The following is a 5,719-nucleotide window of genomic DNA, read 5'->3' as shown; positions in this document are numbered from 1 at the left end:
GAATCAGAGCAGGAAGTAGTGAATGGTAAAAACCAGATAATTGATTGAGGGTAGAGTCGGGAGGTGGTGGGGTGTTTAAGAAGTGATTTATGAAGGGCTTGTGAATGTGTCCTCTTGTTGGTTCCATTATATTATATTATTAGAAAATTAAATTAATTAGAACTACCGGTGAAGTCATGCTTTTCCTTTTTCAAATATGCCTAACTGTACTAAGGATTTCACATTTTTCCCATATATATATATATATATATATATATATATATATATATATATGTATGTATGTATGTATGTATATATGTATGTATAGATAGATAGATAGATAGATAGATATGTGGTCTGATCAATAAGTGTTCGGACCATAGTCATGAAGCTAAAGCCTGCAGAGTGAAGTTGCTTGGCACAGATTGAGTTTGACCTCTGCTGTGCATGCACACTAAGTTTTAGCATTCTAGCTCAGTTCTGCTGCTTGCATCAGTGCTCAGTCGGAAAGTGTGTAGCGTGTGATGGTCACATTTACCATAACTGAGAAAACTGAGCAGAGAATCTGCATCAAATTTTGCCAAAATCTTGGCAATACCTGCTCAGAGGCCTACGCAAAGTTTCCAAAATGTTTTCATCGTTCTTAATACAATTCAGGAGCTCTTGTGTTACTAAAACCTGAGTGTCTCCTTGATCAGCTGAAAGCGGTCTTGGCACAAAATTCGCAGACATGTATCTTATTCCCAAATCTTCAGTGATAATGGACTGAACTGTAACTGATTTGCACATCCTCTGATAACTCATGTATGGTGATTCAACGACTTCCACTCACAGATGCATGCACATCTGAGATGTTTTTCTCATTTCTGTTGGTTATGGGTCTCCCAGAACGTTTATCAATATCGACATTTTTCGGCCATTTTGGAAACGTCTGAACCACTCGTACCTTTGTGTGTGGCTCCTCTCCATACACTTTTTGCAACTTTGCCTAGGCCTCTGAGCATGTATCGTCATGGCAACTTTCTCTATCATGGTCAATGCGACAATCGCATGCTACAAACCTTCCTTCGAAGCACTGCTGTAAACTGCGGAAGTGAGCTAGAATGTTAAAACTTTGTGTGCATGCCCAACAGAGTTCAAGGTCAATCTGTGCCAAACAGCTTTACTCTGCATGCTTTAGCTTCATTACTATGGCAACAGTCCGGATACTTATTGATCAGACCTCGTATATATTGAGTCATCCCATTAATAGTGTGGTTTTTTTAACACTTCTTTTATTTTTCAAAATTAAGATAAACAAAGTTCCTTTTTTTATCTAAAATATACTCTCCTTCATTTTCTTTTATGCTCTTCCAGCTATTTGGTAGACTTGCAAGGACCCTCTTCCAAAATTCACTTGTTTGTGACGAAAAATTCTCCTCCAGTACTACAAAATTCATATTTTTCCAGTTCAAATGATTTTGAAGATTGCAGGGGGAAAATGATTAATCAGATGGGGCAATGTACAGTGAATATGGTGGGTGGAGCATCGTTTCTCATTCAAACTGCTCCAACCTTTGGAATGTCATCTTTGCTGTATATGGCTGAGCATTATTCAGATGGCAGAACAGCTTTCATCTTGAAATGTAAGATGGTCGTTTTTTTCCTTCTAGCACTGATGTTAATGAATGGTTGAATGACCAAATCCAGGCTTGTTTGCTAGTTCCTCAACAGTTACGATGGGATTTTGTTCCACTTGGGTTTGCAGGGCATCCTTGTCAAGCTCTACAGATCTTCTAGGATGAGACTTGTCTTCTAGGCTATAGTTTCTGGCTTGGAATTAGTGGAACGACCATTGACACCGGCTTATGCTTATTGTTCGATCCCCATATACTGCATTAATATTGCATGCATTTTCTGTTGCATTGTTGTCTTTATTGACTATATAAAGCAAAATATGCCGAACATGCTCCTTTGTCACTTCCATTATAGATTTGAAAAAATAACTGTTAAAATCAAGCTGCACTCTTCAAAACTTGCACTAAGACTAAGACCAAGGTAAAATTACTACCTGCTTTTATATCAAGTTGATGCAGGTAGTTTATCTTGTTCCCCTCCGACTTTTAGTTCATGCAATTGAAAAAAACTGCATTATGTATGGGATGACCCAATAGATGGATGGAGGGACGGTTGGTTGTATATTTAAAATAGTTTCCCAAATATCGTTCCATTTCTTCCTTACCATTCAAGAATCAACTACTCGATCAGTCACTCTTTCTTGAATCAACAACTAAGTAATTCTTATTATCATTCAAATGTGACTTAATTAATGAATCTGGGATTTCACCCTCTTCTTTCAATAATTAGTTTTCCAAGGCCATATGTAATTTCATTTGAATTTCAGCCAGACTTTTCTTCTCTTTTCAAAATGCTTATGCGATAAATTTGTCAATTAAAATGTACACTTATATTAATTTAGTATCAATATTTTCATGATAATAATAATAATAATAATAATTATAAACTCCAGCTTTTCTTCTAAGGCCATCTAGCTATGTACTATGTAAACTTAGTTTGTGTCTAGTGTCTGTAAACTGATTTTGCACAAGGTCTGTGTCCAGCGTCTGTTGTTTCTTTGCTGCCATTCATGAATCATCTGCTCGATCGCTCACACTTTTTTGAATCAACAGCTAAGTTCTTGTTATTATTATTATTATTCAAATGTGACTTAGTTAATGAATCTAGGATTTCCCCCACTTTCAATATCTTGTTTGCCAAGACCATGTATAATTTCATTTGAATTTCAGCCAGACTCCCCTTCTCATTGCAAAATGTTTATGCGATAAATTTGCTGATTAGAATGGACATTCATATTAATTTAGCATTAATACTTTTATGATACAAATCATCATCATCATCATTGTTTAACGTCCACTTTCCATGCTAGCATGGGTTGGATGATTTGACTGAGGACTGGTGGACCAGGTGGCTACACCAGGCTCCAATCTGATTTGGCAGAGTTTCTACAGCTGGATGCCCTTCCTAACACCAACCACTCCAAGAGTGTAGTGGGTGCTTTTACATGCCACCAGCACGAGGGACAGTCACACGGTACTGGCAACAGCCACGCTCAAAATGGTGTTTTTTACATGCCACCCACACAAGAGCCAGTCCAGCGGCACTGGCAACAACCTTACTCGAATGATTTTCTAACGTGCCACCAGCACAAGTGCCAGAAGGCGACGCTGGTAACGATCATACTCAAATGGTGCTATTTACGGGCCACTAGCATGGAAGCCAGACAGCTGCTCTGGCAATGAGCACGCTCAGACAGTGCTGTTAGTGCTCTACTGGCACAAGAGCCAGTTATTGAATATGGTTCAATTACGATTTCAATTTCACTTGCCCCAACAGGTCTTCGCAAGCAAGGATATATAAGTAAACTTCGGCCGAATGAAACCAAGCCAAAACAAACTGGAACCAGGTGGTTACCAGCTCTAGTCAAACCAGCTAACACATGCCAACATGGATAATGGACATTAAATGATGATGACGACGATGATGATGATAATGATATGGTGGCAGATTTTTGTGTCCAAAGTTCATGTGAAAGAGTTGCATACTCTCAAGTGGCTACATAGACAGAGCCTCACCACCCGAAGTCTTTTCTCTCCATCTGAACTTAGTAGTGTGAGTCAGTCCACAAAGTTTGGAAAGACTCTTTGTGTGTATATGTGTGTGAATACCTCAGTCACTTTTTATCGTTGACTGCTTGTTTATATGTGCTCATATAGATATATATTTAGACTGATCTGTAAGAGTGTACATATCAGAACACAGGTTATTTCAATAGCTGAATATTAAATCAAGATATGCGATATATTTTGATTTGAAATAACTGTGAATCATTAGATTGGAATGTAGAAAGATCTAAAAGGAAGTCAGATAAACCTGTTTGAAACAGAATGTAACACAATGGTTGAAAACGGGATATGGTTTCTTATTTCACTAGCATACCGATGTCAACAAGAATGATGACAGTTTCATTAATGATAGGAAATGGCCCATCAGTACAACAGAAGAATCATTGATAAATGTCAGCAATCTAGTAAATATATATGTATACACACAGAATTGAAGCACTTGAAAAATCAGATACAGTTGTAATATCTTGGTGGAAAATATCATCCAGGTATCCCGATTCCTTAGCTGGAGATAAAGTGGAGGCTAGGGATAGATGAGTGGTTGGTGAGGGCTGTACAAGCCATGTACAGGGATGTTGTCAATAAGGTGAGAAACACCATTGAGTATAGGAGTTTAGTGTACAAGGAGTCCACCAGGGGTCAGTTCTTAGCTCCTTCTTGTTTATCATAGTCGTCCAGGCTGTAAGTGTGGAATTTAAGACTGGCTGCTTTGTGAGCTTCTATATACCGATGACCTTGTTCTTATTGCTGAATCACTACCAGAAGTCGAGAAGATATTGCAGGTAAGGAATCACAGACTGGAATCAAAGAGCCTTAAAGCTAATTTAACAAAGACTAAAATATTAATAAGTAGGAGAATCACAGATCCTTTCCGGGAGATGGCCCGGCTCGAGATTTACAAAAGGTGTCAAGAGAAACTCCATACAGTCCACTGAGTACAAGCTATGGACACATCAGAGGTGCAGCAGTACCACTGGAAGATTAGCAGAAAGTAGTCTTTACATGTGGAAAATGTCCAGATACATTAAACAGAAAGAATGTGCAAAAAACACACTCCCTCAAATGTCAGGGGTGATCCTCAGAAGTGGCGGACAGTTTCTGTTACTTGGGTAACCAAGTTATAAATGGGGGTGGTTGTTCTGAAAGTACAGCAGCTAGAATAAGAATAGGTGGGGTGAAGTTCAGAGCTATTACCTCAGAGTGAAAGGCAGATTGTACGATGCCTGTGTACAATCAGCTATGCTAAATGGAGTGAGATATGGACTATGACTACTGAAGATATGCAAAGGTTTCGAAGAAATGAAGCTAGTATGCTGTATTGGATAGATAATGCCAGTGTGCATATACAGAGGAGGGTGGGAGGAGGAGGAGGAGAAGAAGAAGAAGAAGAAGAAGAAGAAGAAGAAGAAGAATGCAGGAGTGCTATGATAGTAGTATGTTAAATGGTCAAGTGCCCTGACAATGACCCGTTGTGGATAGTAGTAGTGATGGAATATATATATATTCTTTTATTCTATTTGTTTCAGTCATTTGACTGTGGCCATGCTGGAGCACCGCCTTTAGTCGAACAAATCGAACCCAGGACTTAGTCTTTGTAAGCCTAGCACTTATTCTACTAGTCTGTTTTGCTGAACTGCTAAGTTACGGGGACATAAGCATACCAACATTGGTTATCAAGCGAGGGTGGGGGGACAAACAGAGACACACACAAACATATACATATATATGTGTGTGTGTGTATATATATATATATATATATATATATACAACTGGCTTCTTTCAGTTTCCGTCTACCAAATCCACTCACAAGGCTTTGGTTGCCCAAGGCTATAGTAGAAGACACTCGCCCAAGGTGGCATGAAGTGGGACTGAACCTGGGATCATGTGGCTGGTAAGCAAGTTACTTACTGCACTGCCACTCCTGCACGTGTATGTAAACATGCATGGAGAATATAGCAAATATATTTCACCGAAACAGTCCTCCCATTTGTAAAATACATATAGGATCATAGACATCCTATATATATATATATATATATATATATATATATATATAT

This window comes from Octopus bimaculoides, chromosome 2, assembly GCF_001194135.2.
Source record: "Octopus bimaculoides isolate UCB-OBI-ISO-001 chromosome 2, ASM119413v2, whole genome shotgun sequence".
Taxonomy (NCBI): Eukaryota; Metazoa; Mollusca; class Cephalopoda; order Octopoda; family Octopodidae; genus Octopus; species Octopus bimaculoides.
Note: the sequence above shows the minus strand (reverse complement) of the source record.